Source organism: Delphinus delphis, chromosome 14, assembly GCF_949987515.2.
Source record: "Delphinus delphis chromosome 14, mDelDel1.2, whole genome shotgun sequence".
Taxonomy (NCBI): domain Eukaryota; kingdom Metazoa; phylum Chordata; class Mammalia; order Artiodactyla; family Delphinidae; genus Delphinus; species Delphinus delphis.
The window spans coordinates 75,075,360-75,102,469 of record NC_082696.1 but is presented as its reverse complement, the minus strand read 5'-3'; the positions used below and the strand labels follow the sequence as shown (position 1 = coordinate 75,102,469).

General features: G+C 38.6%; 1 long non-coding RNA gene across 3 annotated transcripts in view; it reads right to left on the bottom strand.

The window, feature by feature from the left end:
* LOC132437096 (uncharacterized) overlaps window positions 1-27,110 on the bottom strand; it is a 459,886-nt gene that overhangs the window by 312,777 nt on the left and 119,999 nt on the right. The gene's annotated exons all lie outside the window — the stretch shown is intronic.

The window sequence follows — 27,110 nt, the reverse complement described above, 5'->3', positions numbered from 1 at the left end:
TATATGCTTCTTTGTGTGATTTTGCCTGTATAGCTTTGCTTTTACTATTTGCCCTAGAGTTGTGTCTGTCTATTTTTGTTTTTGTTTTTGTTTTACAGTTTTTAGTGCTTGTTATCATTGGTGGATTTGTTTTCTGGTGTGGTTGCTCTCTTCTTGCCTTTTTTTATATTGCTTTTTTATTTTTAATAATTTTTTTTACTTTAATAAATTTAATTATTTATTTATTTATTTTTCCTTCTTTCTTTTTCTCCTTTCTCTTCTGAGCCTGACAGGGGCTTGGTGCTCTGGCCGGGTGTCAGGCCTGTGCCTCTGAGGTGGGAGAGCCGAGTTCAGAATATTGGTCCACAAGAGAACTCCTGGCCCCATGTAATATCAAATGACAAAAGCTCTCCCAGAGATCTCCATCTCAACACTAAGATCCAGCTCCACTCAACAACCAGCAAGCTACAGTGCTGGACGCCCTATGACAGAAAACTGGCAACACAGGAACACAACCCCACCCATTACCAGAGAGGCTGTTAAAAATCATACGAAGTTCACAGACACCCCAAACACCCCATTGGACACAGTCCTGCCCACCAGAAAGACAAGATCCAGCCTCACCCACCAGAACACAGGCACCAGTCCCCTCCACCAGGAAGCCTACACAACCTACTGAACCAACCTTAGCCACTGGGGGCAGACACCAAAAACAATGGGAACTATGAACCTGCAGGCTGTGAAAAGGAGACTGCAAACACAGTAAGTTAAGCAAAATGAAAGACAGAGAAACACACAGCAGATGAAGGAGCAAGGTAAAAACCCACCACACCTAACAAATGAAGAGGAAATAGGCAGTCTACGTGAAAAAGGAATCAAAGTAATGATAGTAAAGATGATCCAAAATCTTGGAAATAGAATGGAGAAAATACAAGAAACGTTTAACAAGGACCTATAAGAACTAAAGAGCAAACAAACAATAATGAACAACACAATAAATGAAATTAAATGTTCTCTAGAAGGAATCAATACCAGAATAACTGAGGCAGAAGAATGGATAAGTGACCTGGAAGATAAAATAGTGGAAATAACTACCACAGAGCAGAATAAAGAAAAAATAATGAAAAGAATTGAAGACAGTCTCAGAGACCTCTGGGACAACATTAAACTCACCAACATTCGAATCATAGGGATCCCAGTATAAGAAGAGAAATAAAAAAGGGACTGAGAAAATATTTGAAGAGATTATAGTTGAAAACGTCCCTTATATGGGAAAGGAAATAGTAAATCAAGTCCAGAAAGCACAGAGAGTCCCATACAGGATAAATCCAAGGAGAACCGCTCTAAGACACATATTAATCAAACTATCAAAAATTAAATACAAAGAAAATATATTGAAAGCAGCAAGGGAAAAGCAACAAATAACACACAAGGGAATCCCCATAAGGTAAACAGCTGATCTTTCAGCAGAAACTCTGTAAGTAAGAAGCAAATGGCAGGCCATATTTAAAGTGATGAAGGGGAAAAATCTACAAACAGGATTACTCTACCCAGCAAGGATCTCATTCAGATTCGACAGAGAAATTGAAACCTTTACAGAGAAGCAAAAGCTAAGAGAATTCAGCACCACCAAACCAGCTTTACAACAAATGCTAAAGGAACTCTCTAGTCAAGAAACACAAGAGAAGAAAAAGACCTACCAAAACTAACTGAAAACAATTAAGAAAATGGTAATAGGAACATACATATGGATAACTACCTTAAATGTATATGGATTAAATGGGACCTCATGAAACTTAAAAGCTTTTGCACAGCAAAGGATAACATAAAAAAGACAAAGAGACAACCCTCAGAATAGGAGAAAATATTTGCAGATGAACTGACAAAGGATTAATCTCCAAAATTTACAAGGAGCTCATGCAGTTCAATATCAAAAAAAGCAAACAACCCAATCCAAAAATGGGCAGAAGACCTAAATAGACATTTCTCCAAAGAAGATATACAGCTTGCAAACAAACACATGAAAGGATGCTCAACATCACTAATCATTAGAGAAATGCAAATCAAAACTACAATGAGGTATCACCTCACACCAGTCAGAATGGTCATCATCAAAAAATCTACAAACAATAAATGGTGGAGAGGTTGTGAAGAAAAGGGAACCCTCTTGCACTGTTGGTGGGAATATAAATTGATACAACCACTATGGAGACCAGTATGGAGGTTCCTTGAAAAACTAAAAATAGAACTACCATATAACCCAGCAATCCCAATCCTGGGCATATACCCTAAGAAAACCATAATTCTAAAAGAGTCATGAACCACAATATTCATTGTAGCACTATTTACAATAGCCAGGACATGGAAACAACCCCTAAGTGTCCATCGACAGATGAATGGATAAAGAAGTTGTCGCACATATATACAATGGAATATTGCTCAGCCATAAAAAAGAAAGGAAATTGAGTTATTTGTAGTGAGGTGGATGGACCTAGAGACTGTTATAGAGTGAAGTAAGTCAGAAAGAGAAAAACAAATACTGTATGCTAACACATATATATGGAATCTAAAAAAAAAAAAATAGTTCTGAAGAACCTAGGGGCTTGACAGGAATAAAGACGCAGACGTAGAGAATGGACTTGAGGACATGCAGAGGGGGAAGGGTAAGCTGGGATGAAGTGAGCAAGTGGCATGGACATTATGCACTACTAAACGTAAAACAGATAGTGGGAAGCAGCCACATAGCACAGGGAGATCAGCTCGGTTCTTTGTGTCCACCTAGAGGGGTGGGATAGGGAGGGTGGGAGGGAGGGAGAAGCAATAGGGAGGAGATATGGGGACATATGTATATGTATAACTGATTCACTTTGTTATAAAGCAGAAACTAACACACCACTGTAATGCAATTATACTCCAATAATGATGTTAAAAAAAAAAGAATGTAAAGGAGAAAAAAAAATTACTTAACCTCTCTATATCTCATTTTCTTTATCTGTGAAATGGACCTAAATAAATAAAAAAGAAATCAGACTGTTGAAGTTAATCATGTACTGGGAATATGTTTTAAATGACATGTACCCATTAAATATTAGCTTTATAGTATTATCATATAGATACATGTGATGTTGAGCTTGAAGTCAATAGATTCTTGACTGTAAAATCTAAAAGAAGCTTGAAATATTTACCAAGGAGAATTCTAAGTAGAAAAGTCTTAGCTATAAGAAAAGAAAAGCAAACATACATTTTATTAAACACATATTATTTTCCAGACATTGTGTTAGCCACTCACATGTTATCTCCTTTGATTCTCAAATCAACCCTGCATAGGTTGCATGTATCATGACTACACAGGAAAGAAAACAAACTTGAGACTTTCTGACATTTTCACAGGACTACCCAGCTTATTTGAGGCAAAGATGACTTCCTAACACAGGCAGATCCACCCTCCAAATTCACATGCTTTCATCAAACCACGATGCCTTCACAATATATTCAGTGAACACTTCCCACCACTAATTGTGTCAGTTCCAATGAATCAATATGCCCAGTGTGAAAACAAATCAGCTTAAGTTATTATGAAGCATTTGTAACAATTGCAGTAATTTCAACAAAGAGAATATACAACAATTAACATACCTAACCACCAGGGAGTAAAGATAAAGAGTTTACTCATTTTAACTGTTATTAGACCCATCAGCTGTCATTCTGACCTTTACTACTTAGAAAAATACCCTTTGCAGGATAACGCAAAAGGAACATTAAAGACGCCAACCTTTGTAAAACGCTTTTTTTCACAAGGAGGAAACTTTATTGGTCTCAACAGATGCAGTGATGTGCCTTCAGGTACGTGAAAACCCTGCTTGCCAGCTGCTGTTCTGAGGTTAATATTTTACTATTATATAGCAACTTTTCCCTTCTGAGGGTTTCTAAGAGCTTTATAACTTTACAAACAATCTAACATCTCTGCAGTCAGTATTCTTCGTTTCCTAAATGAATATAAATTCTGCTCAAATTCATCAGGGAAAAAGCACAATGACCACTCCATTGCTTCATTAGCACTGGCTATGCCAGCCACTGGACTGGAGCTGCACTTTTTAATATAACTGCTATAGCTCTTGCCACATTGTCACATAATTATTAATTCATACTCCTGTCTCATCAAATAGCCAGTGGGCGGGCTTCCCTCGCGGCGCAGTGGTTGAGAGTCCGCCTACCGATGCAGGGGACGCGGGTCCGTGCCCTGGTCCGGGAAGATCCCTCCTGCCGCGGAGCGGCTGGGCCCATGAGCCATGGCCGCTGAGCCTGCGCGTCCGGAGCCTGTGCTCCACAACGGGAGAGGCCACAACAGTGAGAGGCCCGCGTACCGCAAAAAAAAAAAAAAGAAAAAGAAAAAAAGAATATGGCTCTCTACAACTAGGAAATCAAACCAGGATTGTGGAAGAACAGAGCAGTGAATCAGAACTTGGGCTCTTCGCTGCCACAGTCTCCTGCCTCACCTCAAAATACATTCGTAAAACTAAATTAAAAGAGTAGTTATCAAGTGCTTGTAAGACAGGAAAATCCTGCCCTGAATATTCTGGTCAGGAAGAGAACACATGCAAGACATTTCTTTCTCAGTTAAGGAAAGGCCTCTCTTGTTTATTATCTCATCAATAGGCCTGAAGATGAGATTTGTTATCCACAGGAAAGAGAAACTTTCTCTTACAAAGAACATTCAAGCTCAGTGCCAGCTAGTTATCTGCCTGATAAGAATAAGCACAGAGAAAATGCCAGCAAATCAGAAGCAATACTAAGATACAATTAGCCCTAGATTCCATTAAGGCTCTTAAGTAAGGCTCTACCTGGAACTCAGTGCTCAAGACATTTTTTAAATGAACGAAAGAATGAAAGAATGTATGTATAAGCTGTTCCTGTGTATGCAAAGGCCAGTTCTGAGCAGCTCCACAGCCCTGAATATTAATAGCCTATAAGGAAATTAACATTAATTGTGCTATTTAAACTCTCACACATATTCCTGAAAGTAATATTTTATTTTCGCTTGCTTATAGGAGAGGAAACCAAGATTAAGAAATGTGTTCAAGATCGCATAATAATGGCAAAATTGGGATCAAACCCAGTTCTGACTGCTCGTATACTCTACCATGATGCTTCTATGATTTCCCAGTAGCTAAGCATGATTTAATGCTGACCTTGGAATGTTATTTCCTCTCTGACTCAAGATTCCAAGCAGATAGCCATTTGATTACACTACAGGACACAAGGCCTGAGCATCCTCGGAGACGGTGTGGGGCTGCCATCAAGGAGGTCTTCCAGGTAGGTAAATTAAACCAATTCTTTAAAATGAGTATGATGGTTTTGTGCTGCAACATAATCGGGCATGATTTATGAGCAAGTGACTTTAATGACTGGAAATTATTAATATTTTCACACACTCTCACCAAGTATCTAAGCGGTTAATTATTGGAAGGAAAGAGGAAAATGAAACAGGAATAAAGCTGCTCTGACTCCCTTCTAAAGACCTACCTGGATTGAGGCATCTGATCTCATCAATTCTCCATCTGTGTCACTCCCTGCCCAGCTGACAGCTAGAAGGAAATACCCAGGGCTACCCAGGTTTCTTTCCCCTTGCCTGTCCCTAGAGCCCATACATGTAGACTTCTGAGTGCCCAGTCACAAATTATCACCCCCGTTTTGGCTGAAATCACAACATGCAGTAATTAGTTTTGTTTAGTAAGCAAGTGTCCCTGGTAGATAGGAGGTACCAGGCATTTACAACTTAGAATCAATTTATTAAAGCAGCTCCCTCCTAATTCCGTGTTGGAATGAATATACTATAAATGTGGTAGTTCTAATAGATGGAGAAGAATGGATAAAAATTTTGGAGAGAAGGGTAAAGCAGAAGGGATTGTCACAGGGGAGGTAGCCAGAGGGCAATGAGAAATTCAGAAATCCTAGGTTCTTTCTCCAATCTTGACAATGGCATCAGTCTTACAAGCGTGCTAAGGCAGGAATATATTGGGTATAAGAAGCAAGTACAATGGCACTGCCTAGGGAAGAAGATACACATATTGGGTTACAGCTAAGCTTCCCAATCAATGTGCTACCAATACTAAAGCCCTCAGGTCTCACCCTCAGGGAGAGCAATTGGGGGTATGGATTGTTGCTGGGGCAGCTGGAGCCCTGATGTGAAGGATGTTGGAATACACTGAGTTAGAGCATGGGCTTTACAGTCAGGAAAATACAGCTTTACTAGTTTACCTGCTGTGTGATCTCAGGTAGGCGAGTTACCATCTCCGAATGTTCCAGTTCCATGCATGTAAAAAGAGAATGCTTGTCTAGGGTCACAGGTATTGTGAAGTTAAATATGTAAAAGGCTTAGCAGAGTTTCAGACTCATATAGGTATTTATGGAGGAATAATTGGCTAATTCAAACTATTACATTTACTATAATACATCCATGAAATGTAAGACTATTCTAGCTGTTCATACATTTGTTGACTTTTTACCATGTAAAATTCTAAGGCAGATCTGGAAATTACACCGAGAGATAACCTAGAGTGCTGTGAACAGAAAACAAAGATTTAATGGCTAATAATCTCCAGAGAAAAATGGTTGCCATGCTGTGTAGATGTGAAGAACAGTGTACGTGTCAGACATGCTCCTAGAGCTGCTGTTCCTGGGAGGGACAGGATGTAACTATTCCTTTCCTTGATATTACTTAACATCTGGAATGTCTACCAAAGCAGGGAGCCCATAAATGCTCTTGCTGATGGCTACCTTAAAATCCTTGCCAGCAGGCCTTGGGGGGACCTAAGTTCCATCCAACAGGAGTTAATTGAAGGGATGCAAAAGGTAAAAAGGCAGTTCGAATTGTATTCTGGTCAGTACAACAATCTCATTAAAGGTTGAAAAATGTGTCTGTCATCTAAATAAAACATGTATGTGTACTAATCATTGCTTCTGTTGCAGAGGTTCAACTCTTTCCCTTTTTCTGATTTTAATATCAAAAACCAGAATTCTGATTGGTTTCCTGTAATAGATTCGGAAGATAGTTCTCTAAGCTCTGGTCAGCATTAGTGGCCTAAGGAAGTTGGGAGGTAGCTTTCATCATTCCTTCCATGCCTTTTATCCTCAAGCCCTACTCATACTGTGCTTGTGGGGTTAGAAGTGCAATTTTACCCAATTATAGAGGTGCTGGAAGGAGAATGGGAAAGTTGAACTAGTTCTCTTTTAAGGGAGGCATAATAAAATCTTAATTTGAAAACTGCCTAAGAAAAGCCTTCTCAGTCAATGTAAGGAGAAGAAAATTCATCTAACTATGCAAAACAGTATGAAGAATTCACAAGTATTGTCCTTATTTTAGATATATCATTTCAGCCCTCAGGAAAATTCCACTGTCATCCATGGTTATCAAAATGATTTTGTTTCTAGAAGCTGATATTAACTATTCCAAATCTTGGAAGAGTTTTCCTATGCCAGATTTGTATACAAATTCTTAGAAAATCTCAAAATAAACCAAAATATTCCCCAGCAACATTTCCTGGAGTGCTTACTGCTCCATGAGGTTTAGAAGAGACCCTCTAGAAAGCCTAAATTCTGTCTTAAAGAGTATTTGTACTAGGTAGTTCCCTATCAAGTACAAGGAGCTGCTGTTGCTTCCATAGAAAGTACATTTGTTAAAAATGGACACCGTATTTATAAATTCCTAATGGGTTAGTCAAAACTCTTTCAGTGAGTGCAAGGATATAATTTTAGTTTGTCACATATTTTGTGGATGAAAACAAGTGCTATTCTCAGTTTTAATTCTGGAGAGAGTAGATGAGGGGGTAACTTTTAAACAGCTGTACAGTGGGCAGGAACAAAAGATGTGCAAAGGAGTAAAACTTCTTTCCGTTTTTCCAAGTGATATAATAAAGAAGCATATTTTAGGCCAGACCAATATTTTTCTTCACAAAGTAAGCTGATAAGAATGTTGGAAAACTTCAAAGCACGAGGCCACATAAATCAGAAGGTGTTTAACTGCGGACAAAATTTCAATTTCTTTAGTGTAACTCCCTAAACCCCAGCTAGAAATATGACTTGAATACTCTAATGGAAGACCAAAGGATTACAAAAACTTAATCCAGAGTTTCTCCTTTAGCTGAACACTGGGAGACAGGCAAAGCCCTGAGCCACAGGAAAAGCACTCATTCAAAAGGACTAATTCAAAAGTGTATTAGCATTATGGATGTGTCTAATAGCCATTTAATAAAGAGAGCCTCTTGGGAATGAAAAATAATTCATCCAGTTATTAAGGTGCACCAAAATACAATATATTATAAATTCATTCCCCCGAAGCTGTGACAGTTGGCTAATTCTGTTCCTTGCATAAGAAGGATATTGAACAACTGGAGACATAGCACAATCTATGAAAAATGAAGAGCTTTCAAAATGTGAAAAAATAAAAGAATGAATATTAAAGACTAGGATTTCTCTGGTTTTCCTCCCAAACATCAAAGCTGGACTGCCTCCAAACTTAACCAGACTGCCTTTAAGATGTACTTGAGGGCTTCCCTGGTGGTGCAGTGGTTGAGAATCCACCTGCCGATGCAGGGGACACGGGTTCGTGCCCCGGTTCAGGAAGATCCCACGTGCCGCGGAGCAGCTGAGCCCGTGAGCCATGGCCGCTGAGCCTGCGCGTCCGGAGCCTGTGCTCCGCAACAGGAGAGGCCACAACAGTGAGAGGCCCGCAAAAAAAAAGAAAAGAAAAGAAAAAAAAAAAAAGATGTACTTGAAATTTAATCTATTTAAAGGTGTTGAGGGGGAGGGGTCCCAGAAAACAGGAGATATAATGGATTGTGATCTGAATGACAGCAGGAAAGACTAACTTCACCCAATTTGCCTCTAAAACCATCCTGGCATAGAAGCTAAAACACTCATTCACAGCGTCATTTCTTTGATTTAAGGTTTGGTCTCCGAAAGCCATCTAATGAAATATAATTCCTTGAAACAGAATACACAATAAAATCTACTGATAGAATAACTTGTAAGTCCATGTCTCCACTAGCAAAGACATGAGTTGACTAATGGAACAGGGAAAAGAGTATTTCAGGGGTTAAGGACCATAGCCTTAAACACATGAACTGAGGATAGTTGAGAACAAGGGGATAGACCATGACACATGGAAAGTCAGACCTTGAGACGAGGGTTGAAGAGGGGCAGACAAATGAGAAAAGAAAGTCTTAGACAATTTTTTCCCTTTTCACCTTTTTTTCCTAGGGATGGTCCTAGGTAGTGAGAGTCAGAGTTCTCTCCCTAACTTTCTCTCCAGCTCCACAGTGCAACTTTGTCTTCTCTCTTCTTTTCTCTCTTCGCTTTCCTGTTACTATCGCCCTACCCCAAACAGGCAGTTTTATATAATAATCTATTTCCTACACTGAGTTCTTGCTTTGTGCCAGGAATTGCTCTAAGTGTTTTTCATGTTATATATTATTTAATGCTCATATGAACCCTCAGAAATTATCATTTTTAAAAATTAGGTAATAGTATGATATTATTTGACAGATGAAGAAATTGAGGATATCCCATATCTCACAGGTTTCTTAGGCAGATTAAATAAGATGACACACTAAGAAAGGTGCTCAATCAATACCATGCCCCTCTGTTTACCTCGCCCTCACTTGTGGCTTGGGTCTCGCCTTCGGTGACTGGGAAATCCATTGTCCAGCTGCTTATCAAGTCAGGCTAACTCCTGGAGAGCATAGATTTTTCTATGTCCATCACCTTCCATTATCCTCTTCAGTTAACAATCACTTCAGACCCTCAGCTTCACCTTTTGGTGACTATGTGTGCCGCTGCTAGAAAATCGCTTACTCTCGGAGACAAAATCTGAAAGCAACTTTAGCCGTCCCCCCTCCCTCCATTATAAAACATCCCTGACTCATTTTGTGTCCCAGGGTGCTCTTTGGAATATGAAATGATATTACAGACGGCCTATCACGAGAAAGACCCACCATCATGGAGCCCCAGTCGCCCAGTGTTTAGTAGGCATGCAACAAAGATTTTTGAGTGAATAAAGGAATTAAAGAACCCCATTACATTTTTAAATCAAAGAAAATAGTTTAACGTTCTTTGTGCTGATAACTCTGTTCAAAATCGTACATTACGTAAGGTTCAGAGGCAAATATGGCTAGTTTCATGTCCTCCATCTGTCATATTCATTTTCTGAAGAAGAATTTTTAGAGCACTGGGAAATCTCAGGGAAGACATTTTAATTAAGTGAGTTATAACGATGCCTTATTTGAAGTTCACTACTCGGTGGAAGATAATTTAGCTAAATCAGAGCCTTGAAGGATTGCTCTCAGTGATATGGGCCTTCTTCCAGTCCATTCATTCCTTCATTGGGCAGAATAAAGACACCCCAGCACTAAAGTGAGTTGATTGTGCAAAGGCTTCTCTCATTTTACATTCATAGGAGACTGGAAATAAATCTAGAACTTGCTGACTAATTCTCCTGGCAGATATCAGCTTTTAACATGTATGAGATATTCCCACTGTCATTTGTCTGAAGGGCATCAGAGGAAGAGAGGGAAATGTACTTCCTCAGAGTGAGCTTAGTCTAAGTTCTCACACAATAAATATTATTACATTTTTCTTGGATTCCAGGCACAAGGAATTGTGACACATAACTAATAAAAAAGAAAAAATTTGTCACTATTTCATCATCACATCTCAGTAAACATCAAAGTGGAACAGCTCAGATGCAGTCAGCAATTTCTTGTACTAGGATTCAATGGCTTCAATGACTAGACACCTTCTGATTGGATAGACTCAGCTGGACAGTTTTGGTGTATCCTAGTCCTCTAAGTATAGCATCTTCTTGCTGATATAAGCACCTATGACCATGACAGGACTTGAACTGCTCACCATTACTCACCATTTACAAAGGGAAACTAGAGCCATTGCTTATGTTCATTGGTTGTCTCATTAATTACCAACAACAAATCCAAGTCATTTGTTTTCTCTCTAAATTAACTTAACCTAATAGGTAGCCCACTCCAGTTGTTAGAAAAGCATAAGGCAAGGTAAGAGATACATTTTTTAAAAAAAATTCTGAATGAGTTAGCACTACCTAACAGAACATAAAAATACTTACTAAAAAAGAAGTGGGGGCAGTGATGAGAAGGTATACATCAGAGTCTCCAAAATTTCAATACTGATAAGTTACCAAAACAATCTCAATAACAGCACACTCTGCAAGTAGAAGAGCCTTTCAGCTTTACAAAGAAAAGTAATTTCATTTCATTACTCTGTGTGACCAGCATGAAAATGAGCGATAAGCATACAGAAACTGGAAGAAGCAGAGAGAAAACAAAAAGAACATAAATGAGAAAAAGACAGAGCCAGAGAGAATAAAAAATTAGCAGAGGAAGACAGACGGGAAAGAGACACAGCAAAAAAATTAGCAGAGGAAGACAGACGGGAAAGAGAGCAAGAAAGAAGTATGTACTGAGCAGAAGATGACATGGTATAAACAAATCTTGGTTTGTACCTTCTTCCCCCCAATCCTATGGCCTGTGAATGTTAACACTCATCTCAGGACCTGTGCAAATGGTGGGGCTTGCGGGGAGTAAGAGGCTTCATTGATCCCAACTTTGAATGTCTCCAAAAGAAAGCTGAAGCCACCCCAACATTTTACCCCTTTTAGGTAACAATCTTTTTGCTCAAACATCCTACATTTCTTCCTCTATCTTTGAAGTTCTATGAGAAGTAAGAATTAATCCATGGAAGACCAATCCCCTGCAGGTTGGCCCCCGAAAAAAGTGTTGCCCTTCTACAAAACTCCTTGGAATTCAGCCACAAACAGTGCTATGGAAATCAGTCCTGGTCAACTTCAAGGCTGGGGGCACAGTGTCCTGATCACACCAGAGTAAAAGCTGAGGTAATGAATTTTGCTACTAGTTCATTATGTCACAGGCGCAATTGCAAGGCTTGACTCCAAATCCCATATTACATCAGAGGTACATAGGGGGCTCCCCTAACCATGAATGCTAATCTGGCAGATTAAGGTGGGAGCCAAGATTTTGCCACAGTGAAAGACTGTTGATCTTGATCAGTCAGAAGGCAACCAGTGCTTCCTTAACCATACAATTTATAGGCTTCCCTGTTCAAGGGTTCGAATCCCAACCCTGGAATCTGACATTTAGTCCTGCCACATCTCTGTGCACTGACTCAGAACATAATCATTTCTCCTGTCTCCCTGAGTTTCCTACCAATAAACATCACTCCATAAGCCTAACAGGCATGCTGCAGGGTTATGTGACATTGTTTGTATAATAGCTAGTGGTTTTATAAAGTGTATCTTATTATGGAAATTTTACCCAGATTTTAACATGACGGACTACAAAGTCTATGAAACTATTTGAATTTAATACTACCTACACTGCTACTCTATTCCCCACCTCCAAAAATATATATATTTTTTATCACTAGGACATGTAATTAATGGGATTAGAACCAACCCAAACCTTAGTTTGAAGCACAGAGCCTCTTCACTCCTGCCTCACCGTGTCTTGCGTAAGAAGCTAGTCCATTCCTCTCTGAATGACTGCCCTGTGCACTCTGATTCTGAAGTACTTCTCATGGCAACACAGAGAGATGGTTAGAGGAGTGTCAGGAGAGGCAGTTATTCATTTCATCTCCAGGTGCAAGGTAGTTGTGATCGCTTCCAGACACTAGGTTGCTATTTTTACTGCAGTCAGCCACAGGTGACACAAGTAAAAGAATAAGAAAAAACTGACACAACCTAGTAACCCTACAGAAAAAGAAAAAAAAAAGAATGCATGCTGGTAATATTGGGTAATCAGCATATATAATCTTTCTACAGAGCAATCAAAATGCCAGCATCACTGTTTGGGATTAAGGGATATACTGAGCAACAAAATGGGTTTCCCATGCTAAGGGAGGAATATGAGTTCTGCTTGAGGAAGAAAACACCGATTTCCACAATTATAACCCATAACTCTCATAGCCTCCCGTCCTCTAGTTAGACAGGAGTCTCTCTGGTTGTGATAACGCATCAGCACATTAGCAATCTCTTTGTATTTGAACAATTTAAGGAAAATAATAAGAGACTGGCTTAAACAGCATTGAGGACCTTCTTAGTCTCCGAAAAATATAACCTCATATAAAAGTGGATACCTGGCTAATTTCAAAATGGAATTGAAAATTCATTTCGGTGTTACTTTAAAATTTTTGATAGTCCTTTGAAATTGCATTTTTAAACTACTTCTTGTTCTGTTCTCAAAAGACTTTTTTCCTCCTATTTCTCTCTGAAAATTTTCCCTCAAACAAAAATTTTATCTGAAGTTCTGAAAAACATGCTGCTCTGTTCTCTTTTTTATTTTGAATTACTTCTCCCTCACTCCCAGCTTGTTTTTTTCTCTTCTGATTTGAAAGCAGAGTTGGAAATTCTATGAGACATGGAAACTTTGAAAAGTAAAAAAGGCTTGTGTAGCCTTCTCTCCATCAGTTAATAAAAATAAAACCTTTTTTCTAGGTGCTTTTTGCTTGTGGAGGCTCACTTACACTGAATTAGGTTTTTTCTTTCACTGAGCAAACAAAAAAATCTGTCAGCAGGCATTTCTCAGTGTAAGAGGTCTCAAAAAGGCAACAGCAAATCTACTTTCTTTGCTGGAGATATTTCTGATGTTGATTCTTAGCCTATTCCAAGAAGTAGGTGCCCCAGGGGACTGATTATAAGCTGGTGTATCTTTCGTGACTAAATAGTCAGCTTGAATTTGACGCATCTTGGCACCAAACCTATATCCATGCCAGCTGAAGACCTCTTACAATCTTCTCTCCCAGGCGACACTACTAAGAGGCTGTGTGCTAGAGGTTAGAGTACAGGCTTGGGGATCCTAGCTCTACCCCTTATCAGCTGGACAAGTTTCTTAATGTCCCACTGCCTTCATGTCCCCATTTGTACATGGAAATGATGCTGATGAAAGCACCTAATTCACCTTAGGAGAGTCCTTGGCACAAAGAAAGCACTCAAAAGCATCAGTGATTGCTCTGAAAATCACATGTTCAGAGGGCAATGAATTAAGCTGTCTTACCACAGTTCCTACAACTTCATTTTTATGAATCTCTTTCTGATATTAATTACTGCACAGAATCACTCCTCTATAATGTTTTGATAGAAAAATCAGTTATGGAGTGAGAGCAGGTTCCAGAGACGCTCTGGAAGGCTCTCGTTCCCCTTCATCTGACAACAGCTCTTTTCAGAGAACTGAGAAACCAGCTCTATGAGGCTATGGATTCAAGAGCTCTTGATTCAAAAGGGCCAGTTTCAGAAATTTCCCAGAGTCAGAAGTCTAGAGCCTGACCCTATTCAAGTGAGCAATTCCCTCAGGGTACCTCAGCAATGACAGGTACGTTCCCTAGACTAAGTTTCACGCTCCCACCCAGTATACTAACCCAGGCATGTCTAAGTTATCTCATCCACAACCTCAATCCCTGATTCAACTAAAAAATACAACCTATATAGATAAGTCTCCCAGCAAGCCAGGCACATGGCAGTCCGCATATGTTTGCTTAGAGTTTCATGACTCTGTTTTAGGATCCTTCTCTACCCTGTGAGACTTTGGGCAAACTGCTCACCCTCCCTCAGTCTCAGCTTTTATGTACAAAAGGATGGGGATAAGAAGAGCCACCCTACAGCATTTACCATGGGAATTCAAGATAAAATACTTAAAGCTTCCAATACGGTCCTTAACAAAGAACAGATTTAAAATACATGGGTATTTTATTATTGCTATTATATTCTGATAAAAAAAATATAGTATATATGACTTCCTTATGCATAAGGAACTCTTGGATGGATCTGATCTTAGTGAAGCTGGGGAGCAGGAGAAGGAAAATAAGAGGGAAAGTGATCAGAGTAAAAGCTGAGAGAGAAATTAGAGAGGACAGACCTATGGACTTGTCTTTTATGTAGCTTTACATCAGAGGCCATAGACCTGAATTAGGTGCTTTCATACAGCACCTGTATGAGAATCTGATAAAACCTAAGGATCCTATCCCTAGAAAAACAAATCCATAAATTTTATGGCCCCAAGAGCTCCAGGATATGAACTATGAGAGTCTAAACCAGTATTTTCCAAACTGTACATCACAATCCACTGTGGGTAAAATCTAATCAGTCTGACCAGCTTATTTTAAAGAAATACATTTCCTATCTATGTCCATAGAAAATAATATAAGAACATATTGGGAGGTATCACATATAATAGTATTATTACATAAAATCTTTGTTTCAGCTGCGTACATGTGTGTGTCTGTGTGTGTGTGTGTGTGTGTGTGTGTGTGAATTCATAGGTACACCAGATCACAGGGTTAAATACATTTCTTCCATATTTTATGGTCAAAACGTTTGCGATACACTGCTTAGCTAGAGTGATCAATACAACTAATTACCTCTAATACAAATTTCTCTAACAAGAACCCACCCTAATTTGAACTCACCTGTGATGAACTGCTTAAGAAATATCCAAACCTTCTTCTCAAACCTTAAACATAGTAAGAATACAAACTCAAAGGTAACCATGCCTGTTATTAAATAGTAGGCATGTTATCAATACAATAAGAAATATAGTATTGTTTCAGTGAATAATATAGAGCTACAACTTGAGGACATCAGGGTAACAGAAATTATTTTTAAAATTCAAAAGAAGCTCCAAATAATGTGCTGAACACAATGCAATTGCTGTGTTACAACAAAAAACTTTTGAAATTTAACATACACCCTTCTGTTTCATGTGAGGAGCAAACAAGTTAGCACATAAGTAATCTAGATCGTTACCTAGAAGTAATGTAGATTCTATCTTTGAGAAGAGCCTGAGGGAGAAGAGGCATTGAGCTCTTTTCAAACATGTGTGAAATGTGAAATCACTCTAGCAAGGGGAGCCTCTCATCTGTATGAAAATGAAGAACAAACAGGCAGAGAGAACACTTCTCTTCAAGTAAGTACCAAGAATCAACAGGTAAGGCTGGATACTAGGAGGCATGTTATGGAAATACACAACACAAGAGGAACCATTGTATTAAGAATGGGCCACCAATAATCAGAGCTGCTTTCACTTTTACATAATAACATAAGAATCCACCCAGGACAAAAGTCTGCCACCCTTTCCCTTATTCCCCAGACCTTTAAGAGAATCTCACCTATGTTCATGCCCCTCTCCATCAGTCATTTAAAACTCAGCACACTCATCCTCACTACAGAGCCTCACTCTTAAGATGCATATCATGTACTCTTAACAGCAAAAATGTTATGGAATAGGGATTGTGGATAAGAAAAATCTTTAGTCTCGATGCTTGTCCTAATACTGTTACTGAAACAATGAAAAATATATATTCCTTCAGAATTCCATATTTGTGTTTCAGGGACAATTTGCAGAGAAATAGGAGAAGATGGGATGAGAAATGGCCTGACCTATTTTGAAATTCCACTATCAAACCCATGATGTATAAGGGAAAAGTTAAAAGAGGAAATGACAGGGCACTTTGCAGTGTGGGAGTTTGAGGGGAAGGGATCCCAAGGTGGTAGCAACTTCTCAAGAGACCTGCAGTGACAGAGCATTTTTTCCAATAAGCAGAGGCAACAAGTCTCCTCACGCTTCTGATTATCTTCATCAATGTCTTCTCAATAGAGTAACAATGAAAAAAATCTACATCACTTTTAAGAACTTTAGACAATGTAAATTATCCTAACTCTTTAATGTGATTAGTCTTTTTTATTACTCCACTTGAGTCAGCATTTTATGGTTGATACAAACCTAAAAAACTAGTATTGCAGATGGTGGAGAGAATATTATTAGCTCAAAATCTGGGGTAGAGTATGGTCATAGTTACTCTAAAAGTGGCAGCTCTTCTAAACCTAAGGGGCACTCAAAGATGGAATACTGGCAAGAGCCACCACACCAGTTAATAAATGCATTCTGAATCAACAAACAGCACACAACGTCACCAACTTACAAAACACCAAGAAGTAATACCCAGGCTCTGCCCAGGAGAACTCAAAGAATGTTTTTTCAAAATGAAATGACAAACTCAAATCCGGCAAAATAGAAACACCTCCAAATACAAATTGGCTCAAATAATCACAATTTTAAAATAGGATAAAGGTTCTTCATAACATCAATGTATTAAAATATTAAAGTAACGACAGAATAAAAAACAATCAACACTTCCAACAATAGAATAACATGAGTAAAAATCATGGCGTCACACCCCACCACCAGCCTAATGAACATAAAATAACTAGTAACAGATATATATTGCTAGGAGAAGGGCAAGATCATGATAAATGGCCCTCTCTGAGGCACGATGCAAAGGGAAAACCTAAAGATAAACATGGAGCAGGCATTTAGAACAATCCCCTGGAAAGAGAGCCCCCGGCAAACAGAAGGTAATACTGAAGGATATTGAAACCCACAGATCACTGAGAGTAATGAAGGAACAACAAATCCCAAACCCAGCTCAGTCCCGGACGAGATTGACTCAAAACCCCACACTGAAGTCCTGGTCGAAAGACAGGAGTGCCCATATACGGGCACAAAAACTACTCACTTCAATCTCTACTATTCCACACAAGATGCACGTCTTTCAACAGTAAATTAAGAAACACACAAAAACGAAGAGAAAAACAAACAAACAAACAAAAAGCACACCATCAAGAGACAAAGCAATCAATATAACTAGACTAAGATATGACACAGATGTTGGAACTACCAGATTATGAAATAATTATAATATGTTAAAGGCTTTAATGGAAGAGACAGACTCCATGCATTTGTCAAAATTCATGGAACAGCACAGTAAAAAAAAAAAAAAAAGTGCATTTTACTGTATGTAAATTAAAGGACATATAAATATTTTTAATATGGGTTCAAAGAATTTTAATACTGTGGAAGAAAATGTTTTAAAGCCAAACCTGAGAAACCTCTTTCATGGGCCCAATTTTATAATTATAAAAATATTACATTGAGTGAAGCTCCCAACAACCTAAATGGGAGAATTTGAAAAAGAATAGATATGTGTGTATGTATAACTGAATCACTTTGCTATACACCTGAAACTAACACAACATTGTTAATCAACTATACGCCAATATAAAATAAAAAGTTAAAAAGTATACATGTGTATGTACATAATTCAAAGAATAAAAACTGGGTAAAAGTACAACAAAATACTAATGGTTGTCTACATGGGGCAAAATTATACAATATATTTTCTTCTTTATATTTTTCTGTGATTATCAAGATAAGTATATACTAACAGGAAGAATATTCAAAATGTGTCATGGTTTCAGACTATTATAGCATATTATATATGTTATATTATATATACCATTATAAAACAAGAAAACAAGGTTTGCCCTGTAAGTTTTACAAGGTTCAATTTGGATGGTTACACTTTAAAATCTTAGTTTTTAAATGTATATTAGAAAATCAACCTTAGTTTCTACACCTTTTAAAACACAATAATATCCCCAAGTAACATTCTCTGGGTACTTAATTCGAAAAAGTTATTCAATAACTACATTTATTTCACACTGAAAAAATAAATAAGCCTCTCTAAGGCTTTCTACTCACCATGGACCTTTTGGATCACAAAGCACCCAACAGTGCTTCATATCCTCATTTCATCAATAAAACATTTTACATTTGTATGGTGCTTCTCATATTTTAGAACACATTTTTACATGTTGTAATCTATTTCTCTTCACTCCACATATTTTCGATCTCACGATATCTTATCCTAGGAACCTATTGACCATCAAAACCCCAGTTCACTCTTACTGGTAAAGTGAATAAATATGCATAATTGTTATTTAACTTTAAGAATAGTCTCTCACAATCAAGTTCTGAAGGATCTATTCCAACTAATATGTAGTTATAAAAGTCAAGGAGGGGACTTCCCTGGTGGCGCAGTGGTTGGGAATCCGTCTGCCAATGCAGGGGAAACGGGTTTGAGCCTTGGTCTGGGAAGATCCCACATGCTGCGGAGCAACTAAGCCCATGCACCATAACTACTGAGCCTGCGCTCTAGAACCCATGAGCCACAACCACTGAGTCCACGTGCTATAATTCTGAAGACCGCATGCCCAGAGCCCACGCTCCACAACAAGAGAAGCCACCACAATGAGAAGCCCGCGCACCGCAATGAAGAGTAGCCCCCGCTCACCGCAACAACTAGGGAAAACCCACGCACAGCAGTGAAAACCCACGCACAGCAGTGAAGTAAATAAAATAAATAAATTTATTTAAATAAATAAATAAAAGTCAAGGAGGGTGAAATGGAGTAATGTAGAAAGACATGAAAATGCATTGCTTTGATTTTTTAATTAAATAAGCCATTTGAAATACCCCACATTTACTTTCTTCTTCCAAAAGGGAAAATTTTACTTAATAGCTAGACAAAAAAACCAATTGATATACTACTACTATATCAGAGTAATTTGGAACAAATTTTTCAAGCTATAATACTAACTTTATTAGTAAGTAGATATATTCTCCACATGACATAACCCTAACATTTGCTATGTACGTGTGAGATCATTATCTTTCTCATATAAGTTTGCCAACAACTAAATTGATACAAAGTATTAAAGAAAATTGACTAAGAATTTAGGAGAGCATATTAAAAGATGATTGCAGAGAACAATCTATTCAAAGAAATCCAAATGAATGCTTTTTATAAGAAGGTATTGCTGATCATGACTAAGACAGGACTACCTCATATTATTGAGAAATGTATCTTACAATAAATGAATAAACAACTGACAGTAGGAAAAACAAGTAGAGCATTATCTTTACTTAATAAGTTCATATATAGAGACAAGGGTTGGTCTGACAGTTCAACAATATCAAGATACGCATATTTTCCATCCATCTTATCAACCATCATCAACATGTTAGCATTTTTACATGATTTCAGGTATCATGACCACGTTCAGAAGCAGGAGGAAATTGGTAGCCTGGCTACTCTCTCCTTTTTTTTTTTTTTTTTGCGGTACGCGGGCCTCTCACTGTTGTGGCCTCTCCCGTTGCGGAGCACAGGCTCCGGACGCGCAGGCTCAGCGGCCATGGCTCACGGGCCCAGCCGCTCCGCGGCATGTGGGATCTTCCCGGACCGGGCCACGAACCCGTGTCCCCTGTGTCGGCAGGCGGACTCTCAACCACTGCGCCACCAGGGAAGCCCTTCTCTCCTTTTCTAACTTACTCTGACAGCACAGTGAATTCCCTTTGTGTAGCACTGGGTAGAACTTGGTCAGATAACCCTCCTAACAAAAAAGGAGCCTGGGAGATTGAGTCTGTGGCAAAGAACATTACTGTCATGATTGGCTTAGACAATGGCATGCTGCTTCACAACAAATTCAGGATTATATAAGAAGGGAAGAAATTGTTGTTGCTTAGTGTCTGCCACACATATGTAATTATACAGCCAGTCATACATTGAAGCAACAGAAAGCTGGATGTGATATTTCTACAAAATTCCCTGCCTGCTAAAAATATAATTTTACAGATTTTTGTCCTTACCTATAATCAATGCCTTCAAGGTTACGTTGTCAATATGGTCTGGGCTATGTATATAGCATTTCCTGCATTCTGCCTGATTATATAATTTCAGTTTTACTGATATTGATAATTCCCTCAGAAACATGCAGGCGAACAAGTAACTAAAACTCCCTTTCAGGTCTTAGCAAAGTAAGAGAGGTTGCTTTTACTAACACTCTCTTCAATAACCTTATATGAAAGGACAACTCCAAGATGGAGATTAGACCACAACTGTGTGGCATGCAGACCATAGCAATGGTGCTAACAGAAGCTAAGCTGATCCTAAGCCTTTTCAGAACTAAAGATCAGTTGTTCCTGCTGCCTCCAGACTAGAGAAAGTTCTTAGAAATCCCAGCAGCACTCAGGGGGATACAAGCTAATCTAGGTAGTAGCCCCAAAGGCTGAACAGGATAGCAGTCCTTGGGCAGTCTCCTTGAAGTCTATGGGACTTCTCCAAGACTCTGAAGGGTCCCAGAAAGTACTAGGACATCTTTAGGTTCCCATCCTCCCATCCTTCCTTGAAGAGTCACTGGTTTAAAAGGAACCAATCCTTCTCCCATAATCTGGACGTGCTCCTCCAGAAAGAAGGAGAAGAAGTAATGGGGTAGGAGAAATGAGAATGTAGGGCAACAGAGGCAAGAGGTAACTCAAAGTGGAAGAGGTCATCAACACTGTGAAATATTACAGGGTGATGGGAAAGGGAGATGCCAAAGAAAAAGCTGTTTAACATTTCAAACTTTTAGAGAGAAATTTCTATATAGTAGTAGAAGTTGACACCGGGACCTAAGAATAGAATGGGAAATGAAGAAAGGAGAGAGCTTGTGAAGACTACTTTTTCTAACTCTTCTGCTCAAGACCAGAGAAAATAGAGTGGAAGTTCAAGTGGATATCACTGGCAAAAAAAGTTACATGGAATGGATATTTTCCTGGACTCCAGATCACAGACAGCTCAGCCAGGCATCTGATTCTCTTCTAAATATTTTAAACATATAAATTACCATCAAATGTTCATTCTTAATAACAATCATCTGGTAAAATACTTCATAGACAGTTGAACACTATGGAAATGGTCTTTTCCTAAAAGTTTACATTCCTTCTTAGTTTCTTAAAGGAAAAAAAAAATGTGTATGTGAGGCAAAAGTAAAGAGAAGCAAACAGACAGCGATTCCCTAGAGGAAATTAATGGTTCAAAAGTAAGATGACTATATCGGGAGTGATGCTGACCTAAGAGGTGAACAAGAAAACTCCATTAGTGTGGTTTTCCTTTCCTCTGAGCTGTAGTGCTCTATCCCTTGAGAATGTTAAGGGAATTTTTACAACATAAGGGCTTCTCATTTATTGTGGTGATTCTCCAGAGTTGCAGAGCTTTTTCAGATAAAGACCCTTCTGCTGTCTGTCATGGCATAGTTCAAATGATTCAGTGTTTCTTACCCAGGTTTAAAGCCAAAGTCTCTCAGGTTACTGCAGGGGCCTGTAGTATTTCACCTGCTGTTAAGCTCACCTTCAGCTCAGGCAGTGGGTTCAGAGAGCCGGGGCTGCATGGGTTACCTGCAGGGTACTTAAGTCTTAAGTAGCGTGTCCAAGTGAGATTCCTCTTCGTTTTCCAGCTTTCTGGACTAACCCTTTTTCCTTGGTCTCCAAAAGTCTGGAGAAACTACATGCAATCATGCAGATATGACACAGCCTTTCTTTCTTAGAAGAGCCAAGCCACTAAATATTACTGAAAAAAAAATACATTTTTACAATCCCTGGCATAGCAAATGCTCAAGTAATAAGTAATTGCTAAAATAAAACTGCACTGTCAAAGAACAAATCTGCAAAGACAGCTTCTTCTATGAGCATGTTTCGCTGGATACTCAAAAAGCCTATTGCTGTCTGTATCATTTTTATTAAGTCTTATTTGGTAGCAAAACTCTGATATAGATCTGCAAATAGGATATCCAGGTATAACTAGTAACAGCTACCAAAACTGCCATGCAAAATCTTAAGCTTTTGGCAAGACATTGCATAACCATCTTTTCCTAGCTTGGCAGGTGATGGTTATATATTTACTGGAGGCTAGCAGGTGGTTGAAAGAGCAAGCTCTGATTCAAGCTGCCTGAATTTGTATCACATCTCCACCACTTACGAACTATGTGACCTTGAGCAAACTACTTAACGTTTATTAGCCCCAGTTTCCTCATCTGTGAGAGGGGATAATACCTTCCTTAGAAGAATGTTGTAAAAATTAGATAAGGTCTTAAGGGAATACCCAGCACATAGTAAAGTTTTCAAACTGTTGTTTACTTATTAGTAGTAGGAAAATACTTTTCTCCCATTATTTTAGTAATTTCATTCTTGGCACCTTCCTTTCAGAACTTAGTCTTTACACTCTCAGTCCCAGTTTGCACTTGCCCTTGAAGGAAATGCTAAAAGTCAAATTTGGCCTCCCTCAACAACAAAAACTAATAAAAGGACGAATTATCAAAGAATGTACCTTTTTTTGGTGGGGCACAGTTTTTCTTTAAGCCAACAAAAAAGTGAAACATTCAGTCCGTATATCTTGGATTACAATACCCTGGATTTGGTCACCTCTGGGTTACAATAGCAGCAGCAAGTTAGAAACTGGGTGAAAGGAAACAGTAAAACAAGAGAGTATTTCCTCTTTTCTAAATGCCACTCATGGTGATTCAACATTCAGGTCTCCTATGAATTCTGATTTGCACAGTAGTTTGGCACTTTAAAAGCACTTAATTATGCAAGATCTCATTTTTTTTTTTTAATATCCACAACAATCCCTGTGATAAAGAAAAATAAACTATCACATATCTTTTCCTAGATAAGCAACTTGAGGCCTCTGGAGGACAAGTTTTCATCCATGCTCACACTGTTAGTGGTTGGAGAACTGAGGCTTTCTGTCTCTATTACTGATGCCTTTTGTTTTTTGGGTTTTGTTTTTTAAACATCTTTATTGGAGTATAATTGTTTTACAATGGTGTGTTAGTTTCTGCTGTATAACAAAGTGAATCACTTATACATATACATATATCCCAATATCTCCTCCCTCTTGAATCTCCCTCCCACCCTCCCTTACTGATGCCCTTTGAAATATTCCAAGCTTCCTCCAAAATACAATGATTACCAATAATAATAACAGATTCACTAATCCTCTAAGTAAAATTTTTAGAAACACTGAGACAAACAGTAGTGACCAAATCAACAGATGCTTTTGGAGCATTCTAGGTCATTTACTGAAGGAGCCTTGAGTCAGTTCCTTGTTCTCTGTGTTTACTGAGTTCTCAGAAAAGGGAATTAATGAGCAGGTCCTTTAAGTGTTTAAAAAGTGCTTCTAGGAGCACAAAGAAATATGAAAGACTATATAGCTTTTAAATCTACCACATGCACTCAGTAATCACTCTCACACCCTCACCCAGAGCCTGTAGGTAGGGCAGGTGGCTTTACTATATCAAAAATTCCATCATCCAAAATACATTACAACTATGCCTGAAGGATCAACTGGTCCAATTAATAATATTAAGGTCTGAGATCATTTCAGATCAAGCAATAACTAAGAAATAAGAATTTACTTGGGTTGGAGTATACTGACACTGGTTTTCTGAAGGAAACTCATATTACATATTGATCCTATCTGTTTAAAAGTTCGTATTTTAATTTACTTTGTTTGGTTACTGGCTAAGGATGCCAGGGTAGAATGTACCATCCTCATCCACTCTGAAGAGGCAAAACGATGTCAAAGAAATAGTCTGAGGTTTGGAGACAGAGAGCCTAGGCCTATATCCCAGATCTGCTATTTACCAGCTTAGAGCTTTGAAAAGTTTCTACTATATTTCAGACCCTGCATTGTCCAGAAAAGGGCAATAATGATGACATTTTACCAGCTAGTTGTGAAGATTAAAATAGATCATTTATGTAAAGGGCTTATAGTGTTTATTATTATATTTTCTGATTATCCAGCACTTTTTGAACACCTTTCCAAAGTTTCGGAAATTTCCAGCCTTATGGCCCCTTCTCCTGAAACTAGAAGCCAAGAACCTCAACCGTCCTTACGTCTAGAGTGCAGACATGTGACCTAGGCTTCCTTGCCAGTCACACGCCCCTCCCAGTGGGCACACCCAGTATTGGCAGTATGGATTGGAACCTGTACCCTGCAACATAGCGAACAGGATTATCCTGGAACAATCTGGCAATGTGATTTCAGCTAATATCACTTCATAAACCAATGTAACTTAATAACTTTTTTGAAAGACTAACTGGAGTGTTTTTTTTTTTTTTAGCAACAAAGAAACCCTGATTAAAGCAGCAACAATTCTAGAATATGACAGGAAGTACACACTCAACAGATGCCAACCATCCTTCTGTGTAGAGTCCACTATATTAAAGACCACAACCTAATAGTTAAATTTTGTGAGTACTTACTATGAGCCAGAAAAACACAAAAACTAAAGCAGAAGGATTGTATCAATTTGCGAAGTTCAAAGGGCTAGTAAAAACAACAGAACCTGACTGGATCATCGTCGTCTTCATAAATAAAAATGAATTTTATAGATAAGAACTCCCCAAGGTCACAGAGCTCAGAAGCTAAGCAGCCAGGGTTTCATATGGTACTACTACATTTTCCTCTATTTTCAATCAGAGCAACAGGTCTTATCCTTTTTTTTTTTTAACATCTTTATTGGGGTATAATTGCTTTACAATGGTGTGTTAGTTTCTGCTTTATAACAAAGTGAATCAGTTATACTATACATATGTTCCCATATCTCTCCCCTCTTGCGCTCCCTCCCTCCCACGCTCCCTATCCCACCCCTCCAGGCAGTCACAAAGCACCGAGCTGACAACCCTGTGCTATGTGGCTGCTTCCCACTAGCTATCTACCTTACGTTTGATAGTGTACATATGTCCATGCCTCTTTCTCGCTTTGTCACAGCTTACCCTTCCCCCTCCCCATATCCTCAAATCCATTCTCCAGTAGGTCCGTGTCTTTATTCCTGTCTTACCTCTAGGTTCTTCATGACTTATTTTTTCTTAAATTCCTTATATATGTGTTAGCATACGGTATTTGTCTTTCTCTTTCTGACTTACTTCACTCTGTATGACAGACTCTATGTCTATCCACCTCATTACAAAGAGCTCAATTTCGTTTCTTTTTATGGCTGAGTAATATTCCATTGTATATATGTGCCACATCTTCTTTACCCATTCATCCGATGATGGGCACTTAGGCTGTCTCCATCTCCGGGCTATCGCAAATAGAGCTGCAATGAACATTTTGGTACGTGACTCTTTTTGAATTATGGTTTTCTCAGGGTATATGCCCAGTAGTGGGATTGCTGGGTCATATGGTAGTTCTATTTGTAGTTTTTTAAGGAACCTCCATACTGTTCTCCATAGTGGCTGTACCAATTCACATTCCCACCAGCAGTGCAGGAGTGTTCCTTTTCTCCACACCCTCTCCAGCATTTATTGTTTCTAGATTTTTTGACGATGGCCATTCTGACTGGTGTGAGATGATATCTCATTGTAGTTTTGATTTACATTTCTCTAATGATTAATGATGTTGAGCATTCCTTCATGTGTTTGTTGGCAGTCTGTATATCTTCTTTGGAGAAATGTCTATTTAGATCTTCTGCCCATTTTTGGATTGGGTTGTTTGTTTTTTTGTTATTGAGCTGCATGAGCTGCTTGTAAATTTTGGAAATTGATCCTTTGTCAGTTGCTTCATTTGCAAATATTTTCTCCCATTCTGAGGGTTGTCTTTTGGTCTTGTTTATGGTTTCCTTTGCGTGCAAAAGCTTTGAAGTTTCATTAGGTCCCATTTGTTTATTTTTGTTTTTATTTCCATTTCTCTGGGAGGTGGGTCAAAAAAGATCTTGCTGTGATTTATGTCATAGAGTGTTCTGCCTATGTTTTCCTCTAAGAGTTTGATAGTTTCTGGCCTTACATTTAGGTCTTTAATCCATTTTGAACTTATTTTTGTGTATGGTGTTAGGGAGTGATCTAATCTCATACTTTTACATGTAGCTGTCCAGTTTTTCCAGCACCACTTATCGAAGAGGCTGTCCTTTCTCCACTGTACATTCCTGCCTCCTTTATCAAAGATAAGGTGACCATATGTGCATGGGTTTATCTCTGGGCTTTCTATCCTGTTCCATTGACCTATCTTTCTGTTTTTGTGCCAGTACCATACTGTCTTGATTATTGTAGCTTTGTAGTATAGTCTGAAGTCAGGGAGCCTGATCTCCGTTTTTCGTTCTCAAGATTGCTTTGGCTTCGGGGTCTTTTGTGTTTCCATACAAATTGTGACATTTTTTGTTCTAGTTCTGTGAAAGATGCCAGTGGTAGTTTGACAGGGATTGCATTGAATCTGTAGATTGCTTTGGGTAGTACAGTCATTTTCACAATGTTGATTCTTCCAATCCAAGAACATGGTATATCTCTCCATCTATTTGTATCATCTTTAATTTCTTTCATCAGTGTCTTATAATTTTCTGCATACAGGTCTTTTGTCTCCTTAGGTAGGTTTATTCCTAGATA